The following is a 14,649-nucleotide window of genomic DNA, read 5'->3' on the forward strand; positions in this document are numbered from 1 at the left end:
GGTTTGGATGGATAGATCAGTATGACGGTTTGGATGGATTGATCAGTGTGACTGTATGGGTGGATTGATCAGTGTGACGGTTTGGATGGATTGATCAGTGTGACGGTTTGGATGGATTGATCAGTGTGACTGTTTGGATGGATTGATCAGTGTGACGGTTTGGATGGATTGATCAGTGTGACTGTTTGGATTGATCAGGATTGGGTGGATTGATCAGTGTGACGGTTTGGATGGATTGATCAGTGTGACGGTTTGGATGGATTGATCAGTGTGACGATTTGGATGGATTGATCAGTGTGACGGTTTGGATGGATTGATCAGTGTGACGGTTTGGATGGATTGATCAGTGTGACTGTTAGGATGGAGTTGGTGAGTGTGCCTGTTAGGATGGAAATGGTGAATGTGACGGTTTGGATGGATAGATCAGTATGACGGTTTGGATGGATTGATCAGTGTGACTGTGTTGGTGGATTGATCAGTGTGACGGTTTGGATGGATTGATCAGTGTGACGGTTTGGATGGATTGATCAGTGTGACGGTTTGGATGGATTGATCAGTGTGACGGTTTGGATGGATTGATCAGTGTGATTGTGTGGGTGGATTGATCAGTGTGACTGTTTGGATGGATTGATCAGTGTGACGGTTTGGATGGATTGATCAGTGTGACTGTTTGGATGGATTGATCAGTGTGACGGTTTGGATGGATTGATCAGTGTGACGGTTTGGATGGATTGATCAGTGTGACGGTTTGGATGGATTGATCAGTGTGACTGTTTGGATGGATTGATCAGTGTGACTGTTTGGATGGATTGATCAGTGTGACGGTTTGGATGGATTGATCAGTGTGACGGTTTGGATGGATTGATCAGTGTGATTGTGTGGGTGGATTGATCAGTGTGACTGTGTTGGTGGATTGATCAGTGTGACGGTTTGGATGGATTGATCAGTGTGACGGTTTGGATGGATTGATCAGTGTGACGGTTTGGATGGATTGATCAGTGTGACTGTTTGGATGGATTGATCAGTGTGACTGTTTGGATGGATTGATCAGTGTGACGGTTTGGATGGATTGATCAGTGTGAGTGTTTGGGTGGATTGATCAGTGTGTCTGTGTGGATGGATTGATCAGTGTGACTGTTTGGATGGATTGATCAGTGTGACGGTTTGGATGGATTGATCAGTGTGACGGTTTGGATGGATTGATCAGTGTGACTGTGTTGGTGGATTGATCAGTGTGACGGTTTGGATGGATTGATCAGTGTGTTTGGATGGATTGATCAGTGTGATTGTGTTGGTGGATTGATCAGTGTGACGGTTTGGATGGATTGATCAGTGTGACTGTGTTGGTGAATTGATCAGTGTGACTGTTTGGATGGATTGATCAGTGTGACGGTTTGGATGGATTGATCAGTGTGACGGTTTGGATGGATTGATCAGTGTGACTGTTTGGATGGATTGATCAGTGTGACTGTTTGGATGGATTGATCAGTGTGACTGTTTGGATGGATTGATCAGTGTGACGGTTTGGATGGATTGATCAGTGTGACTGTGTGGGTGGATTGATCAGTGTGACGGTTTGGGTGGATTGATCAGTGTGACGGTTTGGATGGATTGATCAGTGTGACGGTTTGGATGGATTGATCAGTGTGACTGTTTGGATGGATTGATCAGTGTGTGATCAGTGTGACTGTGTTTGGATGGATTCATCAGTGTGACGATTGGGATGGATTGATCAGTGTGACGGTTTGGATGGATTGATCAGTGTGACTGTGTGGGTGGATTGATCAGTGTGACAGTTTGGGTGGATTGATCAGTGTGACTGTGTTGGTGGATTGATCAGTGTGACGGTTTGGATGGATTGATCAGTGTGACGGTTTGGATGGATTGATCAGTGTGACGGTTTGGATGGATTGATCAGTGTGACGGTTTGGATGGATTGACCAGTGTGACTGTTTGGATGGATTGATCAGTGTGATTGTGTGGGTGGATTGATCAGTGTGACGGTTTGGATGGATTGATCAGTGTGATTGTGGATTGACTGGTTGGTGGATTGATGTGAGTGTGATCAGTGTGTGTTGGTGGATTGATCAGTGTGATCAGTGTTTGGATGGATTGATCAGTGTGACTGTTTGGATGGATTGATCAGTGTGACGGTTTGGATGGATTGATCAGTGTGACGGTTTGGATGGATTGATCAGTGTGACGGTTTGGATGGATTGATCAGTGTGATTGTGTGGGTGGATTGATCAGTGTGACTGTGTTGGTGGATTGATCAGTGTGACGGTTTGGATGGATTGATCAGTGTGACGGTTTGGATGGATTGATCAGTGTGACGGTTTGGATGGATTGATCAGTGTGACGGTATGGATGGATTGATCAGTGTGACGGTATGGATGGATTGATCAGTGTGACGGTTTGGATGGATTGATCAGTGTGACGGTTTGGATGGATTGATCAGTGTGACGGTTTGGATGGATTGATCAGTGTGACTGTTTGGATGGATTGATCAGTGTGACTGTGTGGGTGGATTGATGACGGTTTGGATGGATTGATCAGTGTGACGGTTTGGATGGATTGATCAGTGTGACTGTGTGGGTGGATTGATCAGTGTGACTGTGTTGGTGGATTGATCAGTGTGACGGTTTGGGTGGATTGATCAGTGTGACGGTTTGGATGGATTGATCAGTGTGACTGTTTGGATGGATTGATCAGTGTGACGGTTTGGATGGATTGATCAGTGTGACTGTTTGGATGGATTGATCAGTGTGACTGTTTGGATGGATTGATCAGTGTGACTGTGTTGGTGGATTGATCAGTGTGACGGTTTGGATGGATTGATCAGTGTGACTGTGTTGGTGGATTGATCAGTGTGACGGTTTGGATGGATTGATCAGTGTGACGATTGGGATGGATTGATCAGTGTGACTGTGTGGGTGGATTGATCAGTGTGACGGTTTGGATGGATTGATCAGTGTGACTGTGTGGGTGGATTGATCAGTGTGACGGTTTGGATGGATTGATCAGTGTGACTGTGTGGGTGGATTGATCAGTGTGACTGTGTGGGTGGATTGATCAGTGTGACAGTTTGGGTGGATTGATCAGTGTGACTGTGTTGGTGGATTGATCAGTGTGACAGTTGGGGTGGATTGATCAGTGTGACGGTTTGGATGGATTGATCAGTGTGACGGTTTGGATGGATTGATCAGTGTGACTGTGTTGGTGGATTGATCAGTGTGACTGTGTTTGTGGATTGATCAGTGTGACGGTTTGGATGGATTGATCAGTGTGACTGTGTTGGTGGAGTTGGTGAGTGTGACTGTTAGGATGGAGTTGGTGAGTGTGACTGTTAGGATGGAATTGGTGAATGTGACGGTTTGGATGGATAGATCAGTATGACGGTTTGGATGGATTGATCAGTGTGACGGTTTGGATGGATTGATCAGTGTGACGGTTTGGATGGATTGATCAGTGTGACGGTTTAGATGGATTGATCAGTATGATTGTGTTGGTGGATTGATCAGTGTGACTGTTTGGATGGATTGATCAGTGTGACGGTTTGGATGGATTGATCAGTGTGACGGTTTGGATGGATTGATCAGTGTGACGGTTTGGATGGATTGATCAGTGTGATTGTGTGGGTGGATTGATCAGTGTGACTGTTGGTGGATTGATCAGTGTGACGGTTTGGATGGATTGATCAGTGTGACGGTTTGGATGGATTGATCAGTGTGACGGTTTGGATGGATTGATCAGTGTGACGGTTTGGATGGATTGATCAGTGTGACGGTTTGGATGGATTGATCAGTGTGACTGTTTGGATGGATTGATCAGTGTGACGGTTTGGATGGATTGATCAGTGTGACGGTTTGGATGGATTGATCAGTGTGAGTGTGTGTGTTGGATGGATTGATCAGTGTGACGGTTTGGATGGATTGATCAGTGTGACGGTTTGGATGGATTGATCAGTGTGACGGTTTGGATGGATTGATCAGTGTGACTGTGTGGTTGGATTGATCAGTGTGACTGTTTGGTTGGATTGATCAGTGTGACGGTTTGGATGGATTGATCAGTGTGACGGTTTGGATGGATTGATCAGTGTGACGGTTTGGATGGATTGATCAGTGTGACGGTTTGGATGGATTGATCAGTGTGACTGTGTTGGTGAATTGATCAGTGTGACTGTTTGGATGGATTGATCAGTGTGACGGTTTGGATGGATTGATCAGTGTGACGGTTTGGATGGATTGATCAGTGTGACGGTTTGGATGGATTGATCAGTGTGATTGTGTGGGTGGATTGATCAGTGTGACTGTTTGGATGGATTGATCAGTGTGACGGTTTGGATGGATTGATCAGTGTGACTGTGTTGGTGGATTGATCAGTGTGACGGTTTGGATGGATTGATCAGTGTGACGATTTGGATGGATTGATCAGTGTGACGGTTTGGATGGATTGATCAGTGTGACGGTTTGGATGGATTGATCAGTGTGTCTGGTGGATTGATCAGTGTGAGTGTGTTTGGTGGATTGATCAGTGTGACGGTTTGGATGGATTGATCAGTGTGACGGTTTGGATGGATTGATCAGTGTGACGGTTTGGAGTGGATTGAGTGTGACTGTTTGGATGGATTGATCAGTGTGTGTGATGGATTGATCAGTGTGGGTGTTGGATGGATTGATCAGTGTGACTGTGGATTGATCAGTGTGATGGATTGATCAGTGTGACTGTTTGGATGGATTGATCAGTGTGATCAGTGTGACGGTTTGGATGGATTGATCAGTGTGAGTGTGTTTGGATGGATTGAGTGTGACAGTGTGACGGTTTGGATGGATTGATCAGTGTGACTGTGTGGATGGATTGATCAGTGTGACTGTTTGGATGATCAGTGTGACTGGTTGGATGGATTGATCAGTGTGACGGTTTGGATGGATTGATCAGTGTGACGGTTTGGATGGATTGATCAGTGTGACGGTCTGGATGGATTGATCAGTGTGACTGTTTGGATGGATTGATCAGTGTGTGTTGGATGGATTGATCATGGATTGATCAGTGTGACTGTATGGATGGATTGATCAGTGTGACGGTTTGGATGGATTGATCAGTGTGATTGTGTGGGTGGATTGATCAGTGTGACTGTGTTGGTGGATTGATCAGTGTGACGGTTTGGATGGATTGATCAGTGTGACGGTTTGGATGGATTGATCAGTGTGACTGTGTTGGTGGATTGATCAGTGTGACTGTTTGGATGGATTGATCAGTGTGACGGTTTGGATGGATTGATCAGTGTGACGGTTTGGATGGAGTCAGTGTGACGGTTTGGTGTTGATCAGTGGATTGATCAGTGTGAGTGTGTTTGGATGGATTGATCAGTGTGACGGTTTGGATGGATTGATCAGTGTGACTGTGTGGGTGGATTGATCAGTGTGACGATTTGGATGGATTGATCAGTGTGACTGTGTTGGTGGATTGATCAGTGTGACGGTTTGGATGGATTGATCAGTGTGACTGTTTGGATGGATTGATCAGTGTGATTGTGTGGGTGGATTGATCAGTGTGACGGTTTGGATGGATTGATCAGTGTGACGGTTTGGATGGATTGATCAGTGTGACTGTTTGGATGGATTGACCAGTGTGACTGTTTGGATGGATTGATGTGTTTGGTGGATTGATCAGTGTGACTGTTTGGATGGATTGATCAGTGTGACGGTTTGGATGGATTGATCAGTGTGACGGTTTGGATGGATTGATCAGTGTGACTGTGTGGGTGGATTGATCAGTGTGACTGTGTTGGTGGATTGATCAGTGTGACGGTTTGGATGGATTGATCAGTGTGACGGTTTGGATGGATTGATCAGTGTGACGGTTTGGATGGATTGATCAGTGTGACGGTTTGGATGGATTGATCAGTGTGACGGTTTGGATGGATTGATCAGTGTGACGGTTTGGATGGATTGATCAGTGTGACAGTTTGGATGGTGACTTTTTCGGTGGAGTTTGACTGTTTGGGTTAAATTTATTAGTGTGACTGTTTTGTTAGATTTGATGAGTGTGACTGTAAGGGTGAAATGGTTGTGTTGAGTTGATTATTTTGACTGGATGGATGGAGTTGGTGAGTGGGACTGTAAGGGTGGAATGGTTGTATTGAGTTGATTATTTTGACTGGATGGATGGAGTTGGTGAGTGGGACTGCTTTGATGGAGTTGATTATTTTGACTGGATGGATGGAGTTGGTGAGTGGGACTGCTTTGATGGAGTTGATTATTTTGACTGGATGGATGGAGTTGGTGAGTGGGACTGTAAGGGTGGAATGGTTGTGGTGAGTTGATTATTTTGACTGGATGGATGGAGTTGGTGAGTGGGACTGTAAGGGTGGAATGGTCGTGTTGAGTTGATTATTTTGACTGGATGGATGGAGTTGGTGAGTGGGACTGCTTTGATGGAGTTGATTATTTTGACTGGATGGATGGAGTTGGTGAGTGTGACTGTAAGGGTGGAATGGTCGTGTTGAGTTGATTATTTTGACTGGATGGATGGAGTTGGTGAGTGGGACTGTAAGGGTGGAATGGTTGTGTTGAGTTGATTATTTTGACTGGATGGATGGAGTTGGTGAGTGGGACTGTAAGGGTGGAATGGTCGTGTTGAGTTGATTATTTTGACTGGTTGGTTGAAGTTGATGTGTGCAACTGTTTGGACGAAGCTGATTAGTGTGCGTTTGATTGGAGTTGATAAGTGTGAGTGTTTGGGTGGAGTTGATAAATGTAACTGGTAAAATGGATTTGTTGAGTTTGACTGTTTGGGTGGAGTTGATGTATACACCACACTTATTCGAAGACACAAAACTGATCTAAGGAGTACTACTATAAGGAATAGTGAAGGTGGAAATATAGGAAAATTTCAATAGAATTTAGGCACATGAGTTTTCTTGCTTACTGCTAAAAATAATTGTAATGTGTGTGATTTGGTTTTGTTTTCCTGGTACCCTTCTTGTATGATTTGCCATTTATATACTTTTTCTCCTTGTTATTTTTCAAGTTTTTATGTGAAAAGTGTTGTTTCTTTGTCAGTATCTTTCGCTATTCAGACAGGATGGATATCCCCATATCTTGAAGTATTTGGCAGAACACTATCGAGGTTAATCTTATGTTAATGCATCCTCGAACCCATACGAAAATCTTCCTTTCAAAGATAATTTTCGGATTGGACGTATTAAGGAAACCATCCCAAATTCCTTGCCCTTTCTTGATTTTTCTTACTAAAGATGTTTTTACCTACGAGTAACCTCGTGCTGAGACTCTGTATTACTTACTTGTGCTTCAGTTCTTTGCATGATATCAATATAACCAAGTGTTGCAAATGTGGGAGGACAAAGGAGTCGCCACTAAAGTAAGTCGAGATGAAGGCTCTGCTGGAGTTAATCACAAAATGAAAAAAAAGTGTTGCTTTTGAAATAGGGACGTAGGAGTAAAGTGTCTGACAATCAGATTGCAATAATTCAATCATGTGTGCCTTTGTGAAATGCCGCTGTTGCGATCATTACAAAAAAGTAAAATGGTTGTCTAACAAGTTGTGTTTGCTGATTAGTCATATACTTCACCCGAAATTTGTTTAAGAACCGACAAATTCACTGCCAGTATGTAAGTAATGTGTCTGCCTCGTTTGTTTCCGATCATTTTTCTAGCTAAAAATAAGCTTATGTTTCGAATTTTTTATCATCTATTTGGATGGCAACGTCTTTATCAGTCCCATTCATTCCTGTTTCAATATCCCCTGAAATATTGAACACTAAATCACCACCTCCGCATCGCCTCAAACACACAGCAAAACTTAAAGTTTGCTGAAAATTGATGTGCAATTTTCATGATAATGATTAATGCAGTGAAAATTAACATTGGATTCTGTTGTGTCTAATTTCCTAAGAACTTCTTAATTAAAATGTTTAATGATTTCAGAGTAAACCGAGTTTGCTCAGTCCTCCTCCACTACCGAAAAAAGATGTTGTTTCAGCAATTTAAATGTTATGCATTTGGAAAGTTCTGTATGTTAAACCAAGACAAAAAGATAAAGGAACACTAAACATTCTGCATGATCTTAAGGTAATGCTTCATATTTTCATATTCTGATCTCCTTTCATGAAATTTGCGCTGATGCGAGTCTTGCCAATCATAAGACAAAGCATTGATGTCCAAAACTCTTTTCATTATATTGCCAGGATATAATATAGTCAAGTTTCACCGGAAGAAAGGCATGTCAATATTCTCACTTACTTCATCGCTTTCTAAAAGTATTGTTCAATATGTATTTGATATATTCTATTATCACATTTAGAAGAAACCTTTGAGGAGCTGAAAGCGCAAAAGGAAGTCTTGACACTTCCGCTGGTTCATTATCTTCATTTTGTGATGGTCTTGTTCACGTGGTGATTCGGTAACTAGCGTCTAAATTTTCGATACTTGATTTTTGCTCTTGGGTCGTTTGAATAGAACTAGAAACCTCGAGTAGATTTTTTAACAAAATGATGCATAACTTTCCACCACACATCACATATTACAGGTGCTAAGATATAAAATGTTACTTTCATTATTGCTTTCCTAGATTCTTTTTTTATGACTTGACAATATAGAATTGCATACAAAATGGATATTTTTATATTGGAAAACCATGATTCGGGACGACAACAGAAAAAGATGAAATATAAAAAATGCTCCTCTTATTAACTTTCATTTTCTTGTACTTCCATCCCAAAAGAGGAAATTTTATATAGAATGCATTGTCCAAGTAGGATAAAAACATATTCTTTAGTGTTAATATCTTTATTACTATTCAATAATGACCCCGTAAAATTAAACGGAAATTTGATTTTCAAATATAATTTATTTCTTATTATAATTTAAGCACCTTTCAATGAGAAACAAAATTGGTTAAAAACCATGGTTTATCCAGAAAAAACCCCAATTACTACACATGTGAAAATATCTAGCACCCTGATTCTGATGCCAATAGAAAATGGAGTGCAGCAGTATAAACATTCTTTTATTTGAAGTTATGTTCACCCCCCATCCTCCTTTCACAAAATCACCCACAAAACAAAGGTTAATATCTAAAATCAGTAGACTTTGTCAAATATATCCTTAAAATGGGGTTCATGTTTGTGATGTTTCTACCAGGAACTGGGATTGAAAAGTTTCGTACTGTTTCGAACCAGCTGTTAGATATTTTTGGTAAAGACACTTTATAATAGATCACAATCACAATGTACGTGCATGAGCAATAATTGTTTTTTCATAAACAACAATAACGTCAAAACATTACGTTTACTGTAGTTCCTAAACAGATGGATGCTGGTCATCTGGATGTTTTTGATGATACGCCATAGATAATTTTTTTAATCTAAATTTTACACATTAGTGGATATTTTCTGATAGTGCATTTATTTTCACTGTATGTACCTGGCAAAATGTACTAGTTATCTTGAGTTCTCATCGAAATTATTTTGTCTGGCACTTGAGTCAACGTTCTTTATCATTTTCTTATCGGTCGTGTTTGAGATAACATATATATTAAGGGTTCTTGCGTTCATGACAATACTCGTCTATAAATCACCAATCTCTTAACTGTGTCAGTTTTATATTTCATTTACCACATGTGGCTATAGAATAAAACAAGGATTCTTATGGACAATGCCAAATGTTAACCTAGTTTTTTGTGTTGCACTAAGTGTTCGACAACGCCACCTTGCTAACGTTACAAAGCACCTAACTCGAGAAACAGTAAGATATCTTCTGGTTTTACACCAACGGTAAATACTATGTATATTGTGGTGAACTCAATTAATGTCATGCATTCAAGATGAGTACAATGTTTGTAATACGAAACCACAAGGTATGATAATGATCATGAAATATACTTATCTCTCTGTATCGAGGACAGTACAGTTGCTTGCATGCTTGAATTTGTAGTCAGTGTTTACTCTCTTTAATAAAGGTTGAGGATCTTATCTCTCATTTAAGTCAAAAGGAAACAATTATCGACACGTCATCACTATATCACATGTACAGCAAATGAGAAATGTGCTCGGTTCAAATCTCAATAGTATCTATTTTCACTCCATTGATATTAAAAGAAACATATTTATCACCCGTAATTTATGTAATCTACTCTAAGATATGTAGTCAGTGAAGCATGACATTGACGTGAATATTATATATATTTTCAACTTTACAGTCTAAAATGGTCTTGAAGGGGTCGCGATGTCTCAGTCAGTAAAAGTGTTGCCTGTGATCACAGGTAAGGATCCGAGGTGAGATGTTCGACGCTTCCAATGTTCGTTTGCCTTTTTCATGAAGCCATGAAACGGATCGGTTTGTGAGCCTGTCCTTGATGAGACCACTTTACATTGAAAATCTGAATGGCATGCGAAGGGCCAACTGTACGTTGTTCGCCAGCTACTACAAGGAGATTCCGTCTCAAAATCATCCTGGCTTTTCACAGGTAAGTATGTAAACATAGCAAATAAACTATCAAACTCTATCTATCAAATACCTTTACATATACTTCTGTAGGAACACAAACAAAGTTACTGTATTTGTACAGCCTTGTGAAATGAATTTTATGTTACCAAGGTTTAATTAGTGTTATGCATGTCTAATTGTATTGACACTATGATATATATTCGTGTATATTGTAAAGACAGGAAAAATCCGTGATGGCACATTAAAGGGAAGTAACGATCACTGTCAAATTCTGCACATGTTTACCCACAAAAATTGTATGTACATTCATGTTAATTTCTTTGATTCCTGATAACTTAGGAATAAAGAAATAACAGTATCTCTGACTCTACAGTAGAGTTTTAACTACATTGAGTTATATATTGCAAGTTTACTTTCGCTCTTTTGTAATTGGTGGAGAAATAAAGAAGAAAGTGAATGTCTAGCGAAAATTGAAGTAGCTAAAACAAGTTTTAATATAAGTTATGACTGATTTTACAACTGATAAAAAGATCAATGTAACAGGAGAACGAAAAACTTTTGATTAAAATACATGTACATTATTTTACATTGAAAATCATTTTATTTGGTTGACATCATTGTCTCTTTAAACTGAATGTCATTCTTAATTTATATCATACGACCCCACCAGTACTGGATAATTTCATTGCCATTGTTCCTGTTTATCAAGAAATTGTTTCATATAGAGACGGTTGGAACAGACAAGAAATAACTAGTCTCTGCATTTTTTTTTTTTGTAGTTGTAGGGGAGGCAACCTTAGAATACAATCGTACTTACATGTATAAGTGTAAACCTTGTTACAGTTTAAAGACTTTGTCCATTATAAAATAGGACCTGTTAATTATATACGCAAAATTGGAAAATCTAACAAAGTACTAAAAAAAATCAATAATAATCTGCATCATTGGTATTGCATTTCTTGCTTCATACTTAATATTTGTCTTTTTGATTTGATAAAACTGATTTAATTAATTCCAACAGGGAGTGACAAGTCCTAGAAAGTTCAGAATATACTTATATACTGAACATTTTCTAAAAATTACCAAATATATGAAAATTAGAAAGTTATTGAAGTAGGGTGATATCGCACCTCCAGATCTAGATTCTGATATTTCTTTCGATCACCTTTGATTTTCCTCTGTCGCGTAGTTAAAATCATTGTTCAGCTCTGCTTTATCTTACTCCAAACTCGTAGTGAAAAGAAAGGTGGAATTCACTTGTGAATCTTTGTAAATCTAGAAAATTTAGAAATTAAAAATTTGTTAAACTCGCATTTCTCAGGGGACATTGGTATATACATGTATGATTGTCATGTGAGGTTACACAGAAAATGGCGGGAAAAATAAAATAACTATTGAGTATATCATGTCAGGAAATCAGTCAAACACAATGGTAAAACTCTCCTCTAGTTAAGTACACCCGCGAAAAAATATACAAGAAACACAAAGTCAATAAATTTCGTGCTTGGTACTTTGTAACGATTTCATGTATCAAACACATATTTTTCAACAGTTTCGAATAATATTTCGCTTCTTTCATCCAGTTTCCCCCGTTCAATATTTCAAAAATAATGTTTCGAGTATAAAAGCGCCCACCGTGACAGTTGATATCTTAAGCATATCACTATCAAATATAGGTGAAACATCAGAAGATAGATCGGTTATGTAAAACCGATAAATCTACACTTGTCTCTTTGAAAGTTTGAAATGTGTAACGTTAAGTTTGGAACCGCATTGTCTGCCTACATGAAATCTGATGAGGAATCAGATTTCTATCAGTAACCCGCTAAGTGATCAGATTCGACGTGAACATAATGGTATGTCCCTGTGGACATGAAACACACATGCATGTTTTCTAGATTAATCTTCTAAATCTAATTTATTGTTTTACACCACATGTTACTCAAAATGACAATTTTCTGGCAACCATTTATTTGATATCGAATTTTTAAACATCAAACAAGTCTTTGATGAAATACCGATAGCATTTAATCGTAATCTCAATGATATACTGTATACGCATTTATTTTCGAGGGGATGATATGTTCCCTTTTTCGCAGTACACTAAAGAGATCGTGAAAATTGAGCCCATAAAATCACGAGACACAAGTGTATTAGATGTCGCTTTACATCCAGAGCGCGAAAGTTTAATTCGATTAAATAAGATACGGTCGTTTTAAAGGAAAATTACAAAAAAATTGACTCGCAAAAATTTTAGAAATACGGTAGTATATATACAAATTTATAATTATTTGGTTTATGGTTGAATATTAGATCGGAGAATATCTAGCGTAACATTTCATATTTTAAGAATGTATGTGTATATTTGTTATATATGTATAAAGCACTTACATTTGTCAGAATACTAACTATACTAAAAAAAGTTAGTAAGCATGCTGATAGGTGTAGACTTTCTTGGTATATACGACATTATCAAAATGTCATTCAGCTCGACAAAAGACGTCACAATCATGCATTTAAATGTATAAAGATTAACTACCTTGTCAAAATAGGTTTATAAAAAACCTGTGTGTAAGTACATCAACCACTTACCTCGATCTTTTACCATCAACCACTTACCTCGATCTTTTACCATCAACCACTTACCTCGATCTTTTACCATCAACCACTTACCTCGATCTTTTACCATCAACCACTTACCTCGATCTTCTACATCACCCACTTACCTCTATATTTTACATCAACCACTTACCTCGATCTTTTACATCAACCACTCACCTCGATCTTTTACATCAACCACTTACCTCGATCTTTTACATTAACCACTCAGTTCTTAATGCAATACAGAATCTTCTACAAGCATTCTCTTTGTCTCGTCTTAAGGAGCCATTTGGTTCTTTGGATAAACATACAAATCTTTGATAATGTTCAACATGTTCATGTCGTGTTCATAGCAGACAGATTTATGATAATTATTATTTCATATCATTGTTAAATAAAACGAAAATATACCGTTATTATCTACTTATCAACAACTCTTCAAGTAGTTGAGATAGGGGGAAATGGTTTTCTCGTATCTTCATTCACGAAAAAGTCATGTTATAACATCAACATATGATTCATTGCTATCTTAGCCTTAAGGCAAAGAGATGATAGCTCACACACACCTAAAGCCGTGTAAAAAGAAGCAAATTACAACTTGTTGCTGAGATATTTAGATAAGAGATAAAATGTTACATATAACTTGATAAGGTGATAAGCAACGAGAATGCTGTGAAGGTTTATATATATATATATATATATATATATTATCATGCCTTGGTAGTGAGTGTTTTCATAACCCTGATTACAACTTATTATAAACTATGATTATGAATATTTGCAATGATGCTTTCTATAGACATCCTCATATATTGTAAAAATAACCTAAACATTCACTAATTTTAAAGTTATACCGTTTCTTTGTATTAATTTGACATTTTTAAAGAATAATAGTTATTCTTCTTTACTCCCTTGCAAGCATTCCATGCCATCGGTCACTAGCATCAGCGACGAGAATTAGAGGAAATAGCATTCTACATATGATGGGTTATATTCGTTATTCGGCATAACTTGAAACGGGTTACGAAATTGTCATTGATAAGTGTTATCTATTTGTGTGATCTTTGCACCAGTCTTTACAAGATGGTAGGCCTAAACTTCAATTTCTATTGCAGTGAATAATACATATTGTCAATTTACATGAACCGTTACGGAATTTATTATATTTGGTTAAGTTTTGATACAAAATTCGAGTAAGAGTCATTGACGGCAATTATCAAATATGATGTTTTAAGTAAGAATGACAAACAAAAAGGGCTCAAGATGTGTTGCAGCCATTTTTTAACTAACTATCACAACTTGTATTGGTCAGAAAATACATAGAAATTGCAGATAAGTGTCAAATGTTAAATGTTTAAACTTTACGAATATATAGATTCATTGGCAAAATGGTTGAAGACACATTTGCTATCAGCAGCTCAAAATGTCCGAAAGATTGCAATTTATTTCTAAACATCTGTAGAAGCATAATAAATCATTGTTCTTACGAATGTCAATGCATGAAATAAAATAACATATTTTACATTTGAAAATTTATTCACGCACGATTTAACAACATAAGCATCAATGTTTTGTTTAC

Source organism: Ylistrum balloti, unplaced genomic scaffold (genome assembly GCF_031769215.1).
Source record: "Ylistrum balloti isolate Yb309-2 unplaced genomic scaffold, AGI_CSIRO_Ybal_v1 Utg370066, whole genome shotgun sequence".
Classification (NCBI taxonomy): domain Eukaryota; kingdom Metazoa; phylum Mollusca; class Bivalvia; order Pectinida; family Pectinidae; genus Ylistrum; species Ylistrum balloti.